The sequence below is a fragment of the Nasonia vitripennis genome (genome assembly GCF_009193385.2).
Source record: "Nasonia vitripennis strain AsymCx chromosome 2 unlocalized genomic scaffold, Nvit_psr_1.1 chr2_random0009, whole genome shotgun sequence".
Classification (NCBI taxonomy): domain Eukaryota; kingdom Metazoa; phylum Arthropoda; class Insecta; order Hymenoptera; family Pteromalidae; genus Nasonia; species Nasonia vitripennis.
The window spans coordinates 880,551-898,315 of record NW_022279616.1 but is presented as its reverse complement, the minus strand read 5'-3'; the positions used below and the strand labels follow the sequence as shown (position 1 = coordinate 898,315).

Sequence of the window (17,765 nt, the reverse complement as noted above, 5' to 3'; positions counted from 1 at the left end):
TCGATCGCTTGGAGAGGGAAGGGAAGGATCGAAAAATCCCTCCATCTAAAATACACACCTCGGATTCTGGCTCACTTTGAGAGAAGAGGGGGTGGACCACACTCCGCATGAGCCAGTATGCCTATAGTTTATCTACTGTGCTGCAAAGGAAATTTATGCGCGGCCATGTGCGTCATCTGCTTCCATAACCCCCAAATCTAACCCTGATGTACGCTTGTTGAACCCAACGAATTTCTTGGTTCAGAGTGTCATATACAAATAACCCTTTATTTATCGATAATACGACGTTAAGAATGCGTCATGAAGATGTATACAACAAAATATCATAATATAGAGGCTATGAAGAAAAATAAAAAAGTACCGAAAATTTTACTGTGTCGATGCAGTAAAAGTGCTCTAGATGACGGCTCGTCCCTACGTTACTGTGCTAGCACGGTAATTTTGATCCTTAATTTCTATGTAATTTTTATTATAAAATTCTTTCCGTGTACGTGACGCGATAACCGAAGTAAAAAGGCAATAATCAATTTGAAATTTTGGATTTAGTTAGCATTATATAGTACCTTGATCGCTTTCTCTGGGTTGTTTATATGATACCAGTTAGTTTCAAAGATATAAAGCTTTAAAATTTTATTTTCTCACCTGTATACTCTATATAACTGAAAACTGCATCGCTCAGATCTCTATTTAATGGCTTCTATATATATTTCTATATATATATACAAAAAATTTTGATCTTTGATTCGACACAGAACTATCTATATATATACATATATATATATATATATATATATATATATATATATATATATATATATATATATAGGTGATTCTCTGTCAAATGAAAGATCAAACTATATATATGCATATATATATATATATGCATATATATATATATATATATATATATATATATATATATATATATATATATATGTGTGTGTGTGTGTGTATAGTTTCATTATTGTATTGGGAAAAGAGGCAAAGTTATTATAACTTTCTACCAAATCTAAAATTGATCATAGTCTTCGAACTGAAAATTCCAACAGAGACAGTTAAGTAAAAACTGTTACGGTAACTCATTTCTAAATAATTTTACAAATATCTGGACAAAAGATCAGATATTTAGCTTTAATGCAATGCAGATAGCATAAAAATAATGGATTCGAGCGTTGGCTAATAAGACTATATGGCTTCCATTTACTTACTCACCAACTTAAGTAACCATTATAACCTTGAAGGATGTAAATATGTTTAACCTTTTTCTTGTGCTGCACACTGACGGTTTAAACATTGTTAAAAGTCCAATTTTCTACATAACTCTACAAAATTCTACACTGCTATTCTCAACACCTATTTTTCTTCATTCTAAGAGGATGCTTTGTTATAGTAAAATTTTCAATTTTGCTGAAACTTCGTAGAAACGTATTTGGAGGTGTTTGGAGCACGAATCATGCGTTTTTAGAAAATGACCGTGCGAATGGCTGTGTGTATGTGTATGTATGTACGTATACTGTCATAATTCTGGAACCACGCGATCGATCGTAATAAAATTTGGCATGCATATATGTTTTCTAATTCTAAATTTGGAAAAAAAAATTTTATGATATTGACCATTTTATGGCCATATTATAGCTATTTTTTGATTTTTGAAAAATATTTTTTGCTTTTTTTTGATAATATGATCTATACAATATATTGAAAAATAGTGTATCGAAAAGAGAATAAAATTGCCTACTTTTTTGTAAGATTTTCCAGATTGACTGTTCCGTTCAATTTTTATGATAAAAAAGGTGATTTAAAAAAAAATTCAATATCACCCCAAAATTAAATCGTCAAACGTTTTGAAAAAATTTATGACAATATAAACAATAATATCTATTTGCTGTAAAAATTTTAAAACATTTTGATGACTAGTTTTCAAGCTAAAAATCGAAAACTTAAAAAAATGGGTTTTCTATGTCGTACGATTACGGGAGTAAAAAAGCTTTAATTAACTTTTAATTATCTTTTGATCACCTCGGCTAGGTTTTTTTGCAGCTTATAAAACCGTTTAGTTTAAAAGATATCAGTATTTAAATTCTTTGTCTCTCATCCTGTATAACGGAAATTACTATTTCTGTTAAACCTTATAACTTGCTAACTAAAGTTCAGAATGTTATAAGACAATTCATGATCTTATGAGGTTATGAGGACCCTTTAAAATTTTAAATTTTTTATGAAAATTATATGATTTGATATTGTGACGGGTGTTCCTTATGTAAAATAATTGAATTTGAAAGTATTTTAAAAATCATTAATATACTGTATATTTGAATAATATTTTACCTATTTGAACTATAAATTTTGTTGGAGGAAGCTACTTGCCAAAGAATTGGCAGCGGTTTTTATTATTTCTCTACACTGCGAAACTCTACACAAGCGAATAACCTATAGTTGTATAAATGATGTGACAATAGGTTATGTGATTGTGTAGTCTTTTGCAGTGTTGTAAAATAATAAAAAATTGGTGTAGAAAATAACGGCGTAGAAAATATCCGTTGTGTAGGGTTTTTATGTGTACAGTTTGTTCGGTGTCTAATTAATCAAATGATTATTCATTTTTATTTGTTTTACTTAATATTCTATCTCAATGCACGCATTTCAAATGCGTATGAATATCGTTAGCATTTCGCTTCGAAAAAATGTCTATAAGTGCATCGCATATAATTGTAATCAGAGGTCTATTTAATTGTGTTATATATATGATGATATATCATTGATAATTTCGTATTTCTTTCCTATGCATTTAGAAAACACACTAACTGAAGACAACTGGCGAATATTAGGTTTAAGGTAATGTACTAATGTACTTTTAAAATTCATTAATATTACATAAAAGTTGACAATGCTGCTTTTACAAAAAAATTCTAGCTTTATAAAAGGTAAAATATTTTTTTCGTAAAAAAATACTTGAAATTAGTTGGGAAATATAAATTGGTAATTGAAACGAGTAAAACAAAATAATAATAATAAATGTATAACAAAAGAGAACATAAAAATAAATGAATAAGATAATAGTACATGAATTTTATTTTCTTATTAGATAAGATATACCCATGTATACTTTGCTTCGTCATAATATCAGCTAGATAAAATTCTTGCTTTGCAGTGTACCAGTTAATAGTTCTTTGCACAGAGTGAAAGAATAATATTGATGTTTTCGACGTTGACATTGAGTTATACGTACGTAATCTAGTTTTTGTACTTGTCAAGATTTTCAGAAATTTTCTTACAATCAACCTAATGTTGAAGTAACTATTCAAATATAAATAAGTGTTTACAAATTTTTATTTATTATTATTATTTTTTTTTGTTTTTGATACCAAAAAAGTTTGTTTTCATATTATTTATCAAATTCAATGCGAAATTAAAATACAATTTGTGCACAATAAATGACTTGTAAGTACTAAAAATTTACTGATTTAGTTAAAATATTTATATACTAATCTATTGCTGCGCTTTTTTGTAAAATTGCATTTACAAATATATTAGTCTTGTTAAGGGCACAAAAACTTTAATTCATTACATTCATACAAATGTTTTATGCTTTTTTGCTTCTTATATTTAAAAATATTTATAAATAGAGCAGCTTTTAGAAAATATGTCAAGTGCATGATCTAAAACAATCTAATATAAATATAAATATCTGTGGATAACAGGCAAAATGACATAAGTACACTTTTTATGTTATCGAGAAAAAGTGGTTTTAATGTTCTGACTTATACGTAAGATTGGAACAAACGAGATGGGCCGCGATACGGTACAGGTTAGTTTACACATTCATTGTACATATCATTGTGAAATGCGCATTGCAAGACTTATGGCGAGAAAATTGGCACACCAGTCATACAACGTTACTTGAATAAGCTTTCAAGATAATTTAAAAATTGTTTTATTATTGTTTTTTTGCCAGAGTATTTTGTGAATTCAGATTGATTATTGGTTGATTTTCTGAAATAACCTTTGGAATGTCTGAAAATGGATTAGAAGGTAATATTTAGTTTTAAATCGACTGAACCAAGTCCCAGCGAAGCTATTGTCATATAAAAAACTTATTTTGAAATAGAATTATGTAGCTATGTCCAGTACCAGACTTATAGACTTATTTCTTGGGTGTATTGTAGCTTTAGGGCAACCTTTCAGCAACTCCCGAAAATTTTACATGAATAGGGATTGCTTAAAGTTATGAAATCCACAGCTATTTAGAATTTTGCGAAAAGTGGACTTATGTCATTTTCCCTGTCAGCCATAGATTTATAGACACTTTGCTCGCCGACCCTTCATTTTAGTTCCTCTGTGATTTTTATTTTGGAAATTTTATTTTTATGATCTGATAATAACGTTGTGATTGGTTAAGAATGAACGATCTTATTGTAAAATTTGTAGTAAATAAAAAGTCAACGATTGAATCTTTGTCGAAGTCGAGAAAAAAATGCGTTACTAAAAGTAAAAGTACTGAATTAATGTCAAACTTCTACTGCTAATAGCTTTTAAAATAAACAGTTTTTTATTTTTATTTTTTTTTTAGTGAAGTCTTAGGTACATTATTTAGATTTTTATTTCTTGGAAATTTTTTAAAAATTAATTTTGACTTCCGATTTTTGATTAGAGGTGCCCAGTACAGATACCCTTAGCTATTTTGGGCATAACTTTTAAAAGACACGATAAATATTCGAGTTAAAAATTTTTAAGTGTTCTCTAGTCCATTTTCTACAAGGAAATGGACGGGCGCCAATCAAAGTCGCCACAAAAAAAGTTACACAAAATATGCAATTTAGGAGATCTCGAAAACATGCGACCAGTATGGATAATTTGAACTATTTCTGCTGTAACTATTTACTTACGCTCAATAAAAATAAAGAAAAACCGCTGCCAATTCTTTCCCTTGTCTTGTCTTGAAATTGTGGGAATATGTTCCCAAAGTGTTCCAAGGATCTCATGAATTATTTCAGAATATTTTCATAAATATTCTTCGTTACAGAGGGGGTTAGGGTAAAAATTTTGAAAAATAAATATTTGAAAGGCAAAAATTACGAATTGAATTATAACGAAAGGTAACATTTTAAGTCCCAGAAAATTTTGAAAACCTGAATTTGTAAATTCCTAAAAATATCGCTTTGGCAATATCTCAATTCAACATTTTTGTTTTATAAATTTTTTCATTTCAAAATCTCAGTTGATAAATTTTGAATTTCTAATCTTTACCCTTTCTAATTTTTATTTTTCAAAATTTTTACCCTCACCCTTACAGTGGGTCAAGTCGTAGGTGATCTAAGTATTTTTTGCATTTTTAAAAGGTAAAAGGTAAATGTCAACTAAAACAGAACGGCTTTCGTCAAAAAACTTAACATTTTTACAGGAAGTAGATGTTACCTATTATCTATTATCATAATTTTTTCAAAACTCTTGACTATTTAGTTTAGAAAAACCAAAAATAGTTTTAAAAATCGAAAAATGGACATAAAATGACCATAAAATGACCATAAGATGGTCATACAATGGTTAGAATCTTAAAATAAAATGTACCTAAGTTTAAAATCAGTAAATATATACGCATGTCCAATTTTATTACATTCGGTCGCGTGCTTCCAGAATTATGACGATACACACACACACGCACAAAGCCATCTGCACTGACATTTTCTACTTCATAAAACTATAAATGTTCTCAAAATATTCTGAGCTTTAGATAACGAGTTATAAAAATTAACAAAAATAATAATGTTTAGTCATACAGGGTATATTATAAGTATGAACGAAATATGGACCTAACGTAGCTCGATCTGTTATTGCGAGCTGGATACATGTAATTATCCATACTAGGAATTACACCGGCACACAAAATAAAAAAGATGTCTGTACAAAAAATCAGACCCATGTATCCTTATGTTTTTCGAGTCGCTGAATTCGAATCCGGTGTCAGTTTGGCCCCATCACGTCAGGGTCAAGGTCAGTTCAAGGTCAAACTGAGAAGAAACGGTTCAAAAATGAAAATACCATATATTTATGTTTTTTTGGTCGCTGAATCCGAATCCGGGGTCAGTCTGGCCCCATCACGTTAGGGTCAAGGCCAGTTCAAGGTCAAACTGAGAAGAAACAGTTTAAACCGATAAAAATGTTATATAAAACTTTCCAAAAATGGAAAAAGATACCAAAAATTGTAAAAAGTCTTATTCAAGAGATTTGATCACTTAATATCTTTCTTGTGTACAGAGCAAAGTTGCTTTCGTTTATATTTTTTTCTTATTTTTTTTTCCACTAGTTTAGTAACTGTCGATGTCTTTCTTTACTCCTTTTTTCTCTTGTAACGAACTCTTTTTTCTTCAAATGATCTATGCTATGGGTTTCTTTTTCTCTTTTTGTTATTTGTTTTAATGTCTCTCTTCAGCGTCCAGCAAAAATCTGCCATCATGTTGACATTCTATCTTCCTTGGTATCGATTCTCCATTACACTTATATCTTGATGAAATCGTTCTCCCTGTTCTTCGCTGACGTCTCCTAGATTAAGAGGAAAGTAATCAAGATGGGAATGTAAGAAATGCATTTTATAATTCATCAAGCAACCCAAATTGTTGAAATTCTCCAACATTTATGCAACTAGTTCCTGATAGTTCTCACTCTTTTTATTTCCTAAAAAGTTCTCACGAACAGTTTTGAAACTTTGCCATGCAGCTTTTTCTGTGTCGTTCATTTTTGTAATAAATGTTTCGTCTTCAAATAGAGTACGAATTTGAGGACCATCAAAAATACCTTCTTTTAATTTAGCATCACTTATTGCGGGAAACTTTTCTCCTAAATACTGGGAACAATCGCCATCTTTATCCAGAGCTTTAACGAACTGCTTCATGAGGCCAAGTTTGATATGAAGTGGTGGTAGCAGATAGTTTGATGGGTCAATCAATGGCGACTCGAAAAACATAAGGATACATGGGTCTGATTTTTTGTACAGACATCTTTTTTTATTTTGTGTGCCGGTGTTATCCATACGGAGCACATCTCCCCTATATGTTACCGTTATGAATGAATCTGGTCCGTCATATTTTCATAACAGCCATTGCATCTTGATAGCGTTGTTGCATGTACCTTCGACCTCTAATATATGTTGATGATCGATCCTTTTGTGTTTACATAGGATTAAAGGGAAAAAAATATTTTTCATTCTATTAGTGCGTTTTGGTTTTATAGCAATTATTTGATTTAGTTTTTTGTTATAATTTAACAAAAAAGTGAATACTGCGCAAATGTCAAGTTATTTTACTAATTATTTGGATCTGAGTATTAATGACGATGTTTAAATATATTTACCATATGTCACTTACTTTGTTCTGTAGACTGCTGGGGTTTGAAAAATTGACGTGAACCAAAACAATACCAAAATATTCGCAAATTGGAATGACTCGTTGAAAATTAGTTGCCCTTGGCTTTGGCAAAACGATTAAATGAGACGTCAAATTAATCAAAAACTCAATACAGTGGTCCTTCTTTCTATAGCTTTATTTTCGTAACTTGAAAAACTTCCAATACACAGTGTTTGACGTATAACTTTGTCTATAACTTTGACTAAAACTTTGACTAAAACTTTGACTATAACTTTGACTAAAACTTTGACTATAACTTTGACTAAAACTTTGACTAAAACTTTGACTATAACTTTGAACAAAACTCAGATTGAAACTCTGCTATCGAACTCCAAACTAAACTCAATGCGGTACTCAAAAATAAAAGAAAAATGTCCTTCCTTGAGGAGCGTACACACTGGAATGAATTAGTCGGGGAAGGCAAGCTTGAAGAAAGCGTCACAGCTTTTTTCCACACAGGGTCTTTACTTCTCCTCCCTCCGCACTTCAGCTTAGCCGCTCTCTCTCTCTCTCTCTCTCTCTCTCTCTCTCTCTCTCTCTCTCTCTCTCAGTCTTACTCATTAGGCCTTACGGGCCTGTACTACAGTTAACGGCTAAACTGCAGTGTTGGCTATGCACGTGCGCTTCAGCCGAAGGAGGAGAAATTGTTTTGGTTTTGGGTTTCTTCGTGTATTCGTTAAGCGTCGAAGTTTCTGGATTATTCCGTTGGCTTTGTTTGATTCTATATAATAATTCTGAATATTCATTCAGAAACTTCGTCACTTAACATGCGCATTATCTTTATTAGATTTTAGATATTTGAGATTCAATTCTTATCGATATTTTTATGAATACTCAAAATTTATTTATCAATTGAACCATTATAAAATAATAATAATACGGAACAGACATGATTTTTGAAACCTTTGTCAAAATAAAATTAAGGTTAAATCTTTCATAAAAGTACAAAGAGTTAGGATTTTTACTGCAATATTTCTTACGTAATGTTGTTTTAAAAATTCGGTTTACTAATGATAAGTTTAAACGATTGAGAGCTCACGTGATCAATATGGTGGTGAGCAGGATAAAAATATCCCTGCTAAAAATGACCAATTAGAACCGATTAATACTGATTTCATTTTTATCGGGTCTAATCGGTTTTAATCGGACTAATCGAGCAGTGCGATTGTTCATTAATTGCTTTTAATCGGTTTTAAGGGGTCAAGCCTGCGTTAAATCCTGCAAAAAAAAAACAAAAAGATATTCTTACCAAAAAATTTTTTATTTGATGTAATTTGAAAAAAAAAATTCTATTGAAAATATATAAAATATACACCATTTTTATCGAAAAAATACATGTATATAACTTGTAAAATCATTTACTAAAATTCATGACATTTCACTATATAAATAAGTGCTTTCAGTCACTTGCCACGGCTTTTTGAAAGATCCGGACCGTCTTCTTTACTCTATCCGGGCTTAAAATGTACCTTAAACATGCCCCCTCGGACCGATCGAGAGACATTGCTAAAAAATACAAATCAAATACTGCTAGCAACAAATTTTGTTGCTAGCAATGTTTAATTGATATTTTTTAGATAACAAAATTTGTTGCTAACTATATTTAATTCATATTTTTTAGAAATGTCTCTCGATCGGTCCGAGGGGACATGTTTAAGGTACATTTTAAGCCCGGATAGAGTAAAGAAGACGGTCCGGATCTTTCAAAAAGCCGTGGCAAGTGACTGAAAACACTTATTTATATAGTGAAATGCCATGAATTTTAGTAAATGATTTTACAAGTTATATACATGTATTTTTTCGATAAAAATGGTGTATATTTTATATATTTTCAATAGAATTTTTTTTCAAATTACATCAAATAAAAAATTTTTTGGTAAGAAGAATATCTTTTTGTTTTTTTGCAGGATTTAACCCAGGCTTGACCCCTTAAATACTTCAAAATTGATGAAATGGTTGCCTATATAGGTGCTACCATCCGGATGGTAGTACGGAAAATGGGGGCTAACGACAAAGAAATATTGTTTGTTTAGTAAAATTATTAAAAACTATTAATTTCTTGGACATTAGCCCCCATTTTCCGTACTACCATCCGGATGGTAGCACCTATATAGGCAACGATTTTATCAATTTTGTAGTATTTAAGAGTATAAGTATTTAGAAGTACAACCTGTTGAAAATAATGACGTAATAAAAGGTTCCAATTTGTAGCTTCAAATGACGTCATCTAATGACGTAATTTAACGTCATTTAATGACGTCATTATTTTCAACAGGGTACTAAGTAGCAGCAGAAGAGCCTGATCAGAAACATTAAAACGCAAAGCAAAAGCAGTGCACATTAAAATTATGTTACGCGCACTAAGTTTTGAAGTATCAAACATTATTTTATCAAAAATAGATCCTTCATTTTCACTATTGCTACTCATGCTTTCACTACTTTCAAAGGAATTATTTAAGCTACTCGCATAAACTGACTTGCTGTCTGCATTATTAGCATTATTTTCATAATTAAAATCTCTATCACTAAGTACGTCAGAAATATAGCAATCTTCTTGATCATCTTCATGTTAAATATCTTGATTTTGTTCACTTCTTACATCGCAGGATTCCGTTTCTGAATTTATGTTAACATTTTCAAGCGTAGAAGTTTCAGGAAAGTCTTCTACCGGAACAGAATTTTCCTGATTTTCATCAGCTTGCAGCACAACAAAATTTTTTAAAGAATCTAATATAAAATCATTAAATTATAGTACAAAAAAATTAGATATTTATTAATATAATAATTTAAATTTTATCTCACTTTCATTAGGAAATAGTGTCTGATTCTGACTTTTGCAAATAGAATTATATTTCTGTTCAGTTCGTTTGCATACTGTATCTAGATTACTATCCTTATATAAAAATTGTTTGTATCGCTTAGTCTCAACTTCATCGGAACTGCTTGAACTCGTCAATAATGAACTCATATTACTATTGTGTTCGTCATTCATTATTAAATGTATCCTCTATACTATATGTAAATAAATTATGAAACAATTGTGCGACTTATTTTAAAGTACCGTACGTAAATTATATTAGCAACAATAGTCAGATATAAAAAGTATTTGATAAAAACATTTTGATAAAATTACTTATCTTACCTTTTGAGAATAAAGTGTAGCATTCATATTTCAAAATCGTTAAGTTAAATGTATTATATTAATTTATGTCGTATCCATAACGATATTAAAGTGATGTTTAAATGATTTTACTGCGGCCTCCCACAGACCCCCGAAATGTAGAGATAATGGCGGATTCAAATGCCATTGGATATCTAAAGAAAGAGCCTTGGCATTTACTTTAGACTTGAACTCCTCGGAATTGATGAGTGTGAAGAGTTCCCGAAGCTGATTGTTTGCCCCAACGAAATTAGTCCCGTTGTCAGAGTAAACGTGCTGGGGAATACCTCTACGTCCTATGAATCGAGCGAACACGCCTAGAAAACCTTCGGTGATCAAGTCGCTGGTCACTTCTATGGTTACTGCCTTTGTAGCCATACATACAAAAACGCACCTGTACGCCTTAAGGGTTGTTCGATTATACCGCTTTCTCTCTTTAATGGAAATGGGGCCGAAAAAATCTACGCCTACACGAGAAAAAGCGGGAGATTCGGTGACCCTAGCGGTCGCGAGATCTGCCATCTTGCAGTGAAGCGGAGTGGGTTTGTGTCTTATGCACGTGACACATTTGCGGATGACATGACGAACCTGATTTTTAGCATCGACTAACCAAAAACGTTGTCGCAGATAGAAAAGAGTGCTTTGAACACCGGAGTGGTAGTTCGACTCGTGAGCTTCTCGGATAATCAAATCTGTGACGTGATTCCTAGAAGGTAGCAGTATGGGGTGTTTACTGGCTATAGGGATGTCTGCGTTCTTCAAATGTCCTCCCACGCGTATAACTCCATTCGCGTCTAAACACGGATTAAGTGCCGCAATATGCGACCCCTTCACCTTAGTACCCTTCGTTAAGCATGCAATTGAATCGGAAAACGCGTCCTGCTGAATGATTCGAAACACGCGGGTTTCGGCGTCTCGCTTTTCTTCGACCATGATGGGTTTTCCTCGGAATGGTCGCCCCGAAGGAAGCCATCGCAAGCATATCGTTACGACATTAAGCAACATGCGGTGCTTTGAAATGCGCGATAGGAACATACGATCCTTAGTATTGTCGACCAGGAGACAAACTCCCTTTTTCAAACCGGGTATGTCCGGAGTCGATTCGACGATGTTCGCGGGCCATGAGGCCTCCGTATGCCGAAGCCAGAATGGCCCGGTAAACCACGTATCATTCCGTAGGAATTCTTTCCGGATCCTTCTTTCGAAACGGCAATCTCACCATATAATGCCCGTCAGATAGTCGAACAGTGGTGTCGTCATACCAGCTCTAGCATTCTAACCTGTCGTCAGCCTGTTCAACCGGACTGGAGCATTCCTCCAGAGACCAAAATCGAACCAGCTGTTTTTCCAATTGAGACAGATGACACGATACCGTGGAAAGAAAGGAGTCTTTTGAAGATATAACTCACTTCCTTCCCTAGACAAATTAACCTGACCTATAGAGAGCATGGACAACGTTGCTCCAGAACCAATTAGAATGTCGACTTGTCGAGGGAGATGGAATTGAGGATCGGCTAACCTAATGTTCTTGGGTAACTTAATCGATTCCCGAGGAAACGGTTCTTCAGGAGTGACGCTGGTTATATTGGGAACGGCGAGGAACGTTAAACGCTTACTAAAATCCGAGTGTAACGCTTTGAATTGGGCATCGACGCAGTGTTTCGTGATGGTTCGCAGATCGTTGATCGCTCCGATGGGAATCGAGCAAGGTCGAGTAGGGAGACGCAATCGGTTGGCTAAATTCACGGTCATAAAATTCGCATTCGCACACGTATCCAGGAGCGCGCGAGCCTCAATGTATGCCCCATTGGCATCTCTAACTAAAACAACAGCGCTCATCATGAGCTGAGACTGGAGAGCCCTGGACACGGTGCTGAGGACTCCTACACCTAGTCACGGCTTCTTGGTCGAGGAATCTACCTTCTGATCCTCGTGCAAGAGCGTATTGTGCTCCTTATTGCATTTCTTGCAATTGCGAGCTTCGCATTTGCCTTCGTGGGATCGCAAGCACTTCCTACATAATTTTTTCGTCCTTACAGCATCCCACCGTTGCTGAACGGACAACGTAGTGAACGAAGAGCATCGATAAATCGTGTGCTCACTGCTGCAATAATAACAAGAAATGGAGGAACTTGTTACAAGCGCTCGAGCATGCCCGTTACCCCGCCGGAACTTGGTTCCTTTCTCGTTCTGTGCGGTTGTCCGCTTAGCTGGCACCTTGATGTCCTTGGCCTCCCCTTCCTGAGCGTACAGGTAGTGGCTAGTTTCCTGCAAGGACCTAAAAAACGACTCGAGATCGGGAATCGTATCGATGGACGTCTTCTTGATCCATTTGTCCTTGAAAGTGGTCGGCAAAGCTCGTTCGAGAGCACGGATCGCGACGTAATCGGTAGGAACGATTTTGAGGATTTTCAAATCAGCCAAATGCTGCCGGACTGAAGTCTCCGTGTCCTTCAACGATCGATGCGAAGCCTCGGTCAGAACAGGATAAGCGAGAATTGCGTCGATGTGAGAAGCAGCAATAAGTCGAACATGCTCGTACTGCGTACCTAAAAGTCGCCAAGCTTCCTCGTAGCTATCCTCGCCTGGAATCAGAATGTGCAACGAATTAGCCGCCGCCCCGATCAATTATTTCTTTAGATAGTGGAAAGCAGTGATGTTGTCGACGTTCAGTCGCAGTATCTCGTTCCTGAAAGTCGTTTTGAAAACGTTCCAATTATCGAGACGACCATCGAACTTCGGTAAATCAATAGGCGACAACCCTGAAAACCGAGAAATATCGAGAAGAGTCGAATGCCCCAATGGAACGATAGTCTCATTGCCGGAAGCCTTGCTCTGCTTGTCCACGTTGGTTTGGATGTGCGCGGCTATCCTGAAATAGAAACTCTTCAATGTCTGGAACGTCTCCCTTTAAGCTTTCTTGTAGCCGGCATCTAATTTATAAAATAACTCGCAGAGATTGTCATAGCGCGTGACGATTTTCTCCATGCGCACTTGACACTCGGGAAGAGTAGCAGATTTGGATTTAATCAGAAGCGAAACATCTGATAATAAATCCCGGAGATGTTCAGTCTGGTTGTTCCACTGTTCCACTAAAGCGTCCATATTGCTTAATGGTAAGTGAAGTCGCACGCTTTAATAAGCAAAAAGAAAAAGAAACCGAAAATCTATACGTCGAACAACGCTTGAGCACGTGTCCCTACGCGCTCAAATTCTCAGAAGTCGCTTTACGACGCGGCACGTGTCTCGCCGCTCGCCGCTGTGCACGATTTCGTGTGTTTGCGCGCGAAACAAAACAAAGATCGGGACGCGTTCTAACTCACAATCGTGTGATTTGATTAGAACAAATGAACGCTACTTATCTTTAGTATGCGTTGACCTTGAAGCGGCAGCTGGAGGCTCTTTGTGATGACCCTGTGTCCTTGGCTGACTAGCCTTCCTCGATGTATCTAGCTGGAGGTCTCGCTAAGTCCACACCTCACAGGAGGCACCATGAATTGTCGCGCGGGAAGCCTCTTGGGCGTGGATTCCCGCTTGTTCGTGTTTTGTAATTCGAATAGGAAGAGGTATGGGAGGAAAATAAAGAAGTCGATTTGAGCGAAAACGAGAGTGATTTAATACGCTCAGAATGAGAGGGGAAAGCTGTCTGGCATAAAATCCCTCTCGAAGATATTACAAGCTGCAGAACAAAGAAGTGTGGACTGTGATTGTGTGTGTATCGTGTACTTGATCGACTCTCAAAGAGAGTTTTCACTTCGTGTCAGCGGCGCAGTTCCGCTGACTCAAGTCGGTAGCGCAGTTCTACCGACTTGCACGATTCGACGCGCGCGTAACCACGTTCTCGGAACCGGTCGCGAGTCAAGCACGGCGTGCAAGCTGAGATAGAGCGAAAGAGAGAGAGAGAGAGAATGAGAGACACCAATCACCAAGATATCCAGAGAGAGAGAGAGAGAGAGAGAGAGAGAGAGAGAGAGAGATTTTCGAGGCAAAATTTCGAGAGGCAAAATTCTCGATGGTGTTTTAATCGGTTAAAACCAGTTATAATTGTGTTAATCGGTTTATATTCGGAAATCCCGGATCACAAAAACGTATTAAAACCGATTATTTTTTTTTTAATCGGTCTAATTGGTTATTTTTAGCAGGGATACATAAGTATATAAACGCATATTAATTCGAATACATAACATAACCCTTTTGTTTTCCCTTTCGCAAAAAATTGATATATAATATATTCTTACGCTATTTTTTACTGTGTATTTAATTATAAATAGTCAAGGCGGTAGAGCATTCTAGGTATGTACATGTTCTTTGAAGACGAAAAAATTTTTGCACAGTAAATTGCATAAAGGTATGTTCAACAATAATCCGTGGTTGCAAATTTAAAAAAGTCATCGCTAAACTCGGCCGAGTAACTAATGTACCAAAATACCAAAAAATGACTCGTTTTCCGATACATTTGTCGCTATATCGATATATATAATACCATATGTCGCTATAACGATATATATACCATATACCAAATCGAGCGACGACCGATAGCGTGCGAGAGAGTGAGAGTGTGTGTGATCGCGAGAAGAAGATGTCCCTGCCCACTTCCGCTTCCATAGGTAAGGACGACCTGGCCTATCGATCAGCGACTGAACGAGAGGACGTCGGCTCCTGCGAGCGAGCCAACGACACCACCGCAAAGTGTGTGTGAGTGGGTGGTGTGCACCTACCGAGAACGGCGACAGCGAGTCAGTAGGGCTGAGCCCTTTCATCTGTATCGCGTCAGCAGTAGCAGCGGCTACAGCTTTGCGACTTGGTGCGGCGGCATCAAGTAACGGCCTTCTCGTTCGCGCCTAAGCTTCGCGAGATACTCTCCACGCCGAGTCGACATTGATGTGACTCGGCGCGGATTTGTATAGAGAAAATATTATTTAAAAGTTATTAACATCAGCAATTCACAATTTAAAAAATATATAAATAATATTCAAAAAGATTCTTTTAATCTTTGCGAACGATAAAATTTATCACTTAATATCAACAGTCTTTTTGAATAATTGTATTGAAATAGCAAACGAGAACAATCTAGCAAATATAAATCCAAAACATAATATTTTAAGGTAATAAAAGTTTACATGATTTTCATCTAAAAATCATCCGCTAATCAAATGCGAAATTGGCACGCTTTTCCCTTGAAAATCACCTGGAAATCATCGGATTTTCACTGAAGCTTTATCAGTATGGACATTCATATCATAAGTGGGAAGACGTACACGTGTGTATTTGTGGCGCACGCTAACCAGTCGTTGCGCGTCGTATTACAATAAATAAGCAAATGCAATTCTTTCTTCTGATTTCAACAGTGCATATACAAATCTTCATGATTTCATACTACTTTGATTAAGTACTTTTACCATATAAAAGTACTAGCCTTTCAACACACCTTCTTACCTTTATAATAATCAAGATTATGATACTTACTATATTATAACAAAATCATATGAGTGCGGTGTCTAGGTGTTTAGGCTGGCCTATGACGAAGTCTGGGTGGTGCGCCTCGTAGTTTTTGGTGTCTTAGTGTAATAATAATATTTGTAGACAGCAAAAATGTATACCTATCTAAATTTTTTAACATACATTATCAATCATAGCCACCATACTAAAATTTTGCGACAGAACAATCAGTGTTTTCATTTTATGATAAAAATGTTTTAAAAAAACCATGGTTGAAAGGTGCTAAAGATGCTTATATTTTATTTTTAGGGTAACTATGAAATACGCAAAAAATTTACTAAAAAGAACTGAAATCTTTAAAAAGAATTGACTTTTCAAACGGTAAAAGGTTGGACGAGTGTGATATGTTCCACAACGAAATTACAGATAACAAAGAACTGAGATCAATCCAACAAAGTCAAGTTTATTGTTGGATACATCGATAATATGCATTTCATATTTACTGTAACCTTGAGTCGTGCACTGATCACGCAGTGTATTTTATAATTGAATAAAGTTTACCTCAAAATAAAATATACATTCCTGATTTAACCAATATTTATTATATATTGTCGCTGCCTGCGAAGAGTAGCACTGTTCAAATTTTCCAGCGAAAAGTAGCACAATTCAGATTTGCGCGAAGACTAGCACAATTCAGATTCTTTTTATAAGAAAAGACTCTTAAAAAAAAAACAAATTTCATTAAAGCAAAACTAATAAAATGGCAAGATTAATTAAATTGCTGAAGTTTTTTTAAATTTTAATATTTCAAAGATTTTTATAGGAAATACAATTTTTTAGTTATTTAATTAATTTAACTTCCTATAAAAATCCTTGAAATGTTAAAATTTAAAAAAACTTCAGCAATTTAATTAATCTTGCCATTTTATTATTTTTGCCTTAATGAAATTTGCTTTTTTTTTAAAGAGTCTTTTCTTATAAAAAGAATCTGAATTGTGCTAGTCTTCGCGCAAATCTGAATTGTGCTACTTTTCGCTGGAAAATTTGAGCAGTGCTACTCTTCGTAGGGAGCGACGATATAATCATAATAAAGCGAAAAAATTGTTTTGTTCAATTAAGGGCTTACAAAATAAAGTTAAGTTATATGTTGATCCATTAGAAACCACTCTCAAGATACTTACTACGTAACTTGTCATGCCCGTTTTATTTTGTTTTCTGGTGAACAACTAAAATTTTCTTTTTATGTATCAGAACGTAATACAAAAACCATAAGTACAATAAAAAGGGCATGACAAGTTACGTAGTAAGTATCTTAAGAGTGGTTTTTAGTGGATCAACATCAAGGGGCGCGGTAGCGCCCCGATGTCAAGTATAAGTTTTTATCCACTGTGTTGTCAGGGAGCGACGCGACCCTATTATACTTTGAATTAGCTATTTAACCTAAATACGTTTTATTATTTCCAATGATTTCATGTGCATGATCGTGCGTTTATCAAAGAACCTTCGTGCTACCGCTAGTGTAGCTCTCGACAAAATTAATGTGTCTTATACTTAGGCGTCGAACACCTGCCTAGACTCGACGCAATCACTCGCATGGATCATCACAAACACGACATGTGAATCCAGAAAGTAAACAACAGCGTGCTAATATGATTTAACAGATTTACAATTAGAATGTTTCATCGATAAACTATAAGACGAAGGGACGGCAAGTGTTTAATTAAAATAATATTTTTGAAAATTGTAACTTTTTTTTTAATAACCAC

General features: G+C 34.8%; 1 protein-coding gene across 12 annotated transcripts in view; it reads left to right on the top strand.

Annotated features, from left to right (window-relative positions):
• The first annotated feature begins 1,028 nt into the window (after nucleotides 1-1,028).
• LOC100114234 (cGMP-dependent protein kinase) overlaps nucleotides 1,029-17,765 on the top strand; it is a 474,555-nt gene continuing 457,818 nt past the window's right edge. For 11 of the 12 annotated variants that reach the window (XM_032601578.1, XM_032601577.1, XM_031925292.2 and 8 more), the window contains exon 1: nucleotides 1,029-3,441. The gene's annotated coding sequence lies outside the window, so the exon portion shown is untranslated. 12 annotated transcript variants of the gene reach the window in all.